General features: G+C 58.8%; 1 pseudogene; it reads left to right on the forward strand.

Annotated features, from left to right (window-relative positions):
- The first annotated feature begins 215 nt into the window (after nucleotides 1-215).
- Nucleotides 216-1444, forward strand: LOC122041755 (annotated as a pseudogene).

The raw sequence follows: 1444 nt of genomic DNA on the forward strand, positions 1-1444 counted from the left end.
CTGATCTTGAACTCCATATCCGCTACTTTTCTTCTAATTTGACCTGCAGGCCGCAGGTGACCCCGCATCATCTATTATTATCTTACAACTTTTAAGTTTCAGGCGACCTTCGTTGATTTCTTTGCCTTATAAATTGCATATCTGCACTGAATTCCCACACCGCCACCGTCTCTATAACAAGAGCAAGGCCGCGACTTGCCAGTCACAAATCCACAATGGGCGTACGCAGAAGCTACACCGTCACGATCAGAACGGCGGAGACGATCGCCCCGGTGGAGACGCGACCGGAGCACCGCCTCCAGATGTCCAACCTCGACCTCCTCCTCCCGCCCGTGGACTTCGGCGTCTTCTTCTGCTACGAGAAGCCAATGCGGAGCTTGGAGGAGATGGTGGCCGTGCTCAGAGTGTCGCTGGCGCAGGCGCTGTCCACATACTAACCATTCGGCGGCGAGCTCGTGGCCAACTCCCTCGGCGAGCCGGAGGTGCTCTGTAACGGCCGCGGCGTCGACTTTTCTGCCGCCTACGTACGCTGACGTGGAGCTCAGGGAACTGGTGATGGGCGACCCCGACGACTCCGTCGAGGGCAAACTCATGCCGAAGAAGAAGGCCGGAGTTTTCTGCGTCCAGGTCCGTAAAATTCAATAATTAAACATACACTCTTTATAATTGATGAAAGCATAACCGATAAATTTTGATTTTTAGTAGAGCAGAGTGGTCAAATTTAGTAGACTGGTCTGAAGTGCGGCGGCCTCGTCGTGGCGTGCAAGTTCGACCACCGCGTCGCTGACGCCTACTCCGCCAACATGTTCCTCGTCTTCTGGTCGGAGATCGCCACGTTCGGCCATGCAACCCTCCTCCCTTCCTTCTGCCGCACCCTGCTCTCTCCTCGTTTACCCCTCCCTTCCTTCTGCCGCACCCTGCCGCGTCGCTGGTGCCGCATGGGCGTCATGGTCGACGGCCGCACCCGCCTCAGCGCTTCCATGGGGAATTACTTCGGCAATGTGCTGTCGATGCCGTTCGGAAGCATGGAGGTCGCGGAGATGGGGGGATGGGGCCGGGGGATATGGCGGAGAGGGTGAGCGGTGGTTGCGGCCGTGCGTTGGTCGACTGGGTGGAGGCGCACCGGCCAGAGCCCGCCGTGGCGAGGATATACTTGGTCGAAGCGGAAGGGGGTCTGGCATGCGTGGTGTCGTCGGGGAGGGCCTTTCCAGTGAAGGAGGTGGAGTTCGGGTGGGGAAAGCCGGCGTTCGGGTCGTACCACTTCCCCTGGGATGGCACCGGCACCTCCTCCGGCTACGTGATGCCGATGCCGAGCGCAAGGGGGAACGGCGACTGGAGCGTCTACGAGCACCTTCAGAAGAGCGTGGTGGCGGTGTTCGAGGCAGAACAACCGCCGGCGTTTCGTCCATTGACGCGCGATTACTATCTCATCGACATCAACTAA

Source organism: Zingiber officinale, chromosome 1B (assembly GCF_018446385.1).
Source record: "Zingiber officinale cultivar Zhangliang chromosome 1B, Zo_v1.1, whole genome shotgun sequence".
NCBI lineage: Eukaryota > Viridiplantae > Streptophyta > Magnoliopsida > Zingiberales > Zingiberaceae > Zingiber > Zingiber officinale.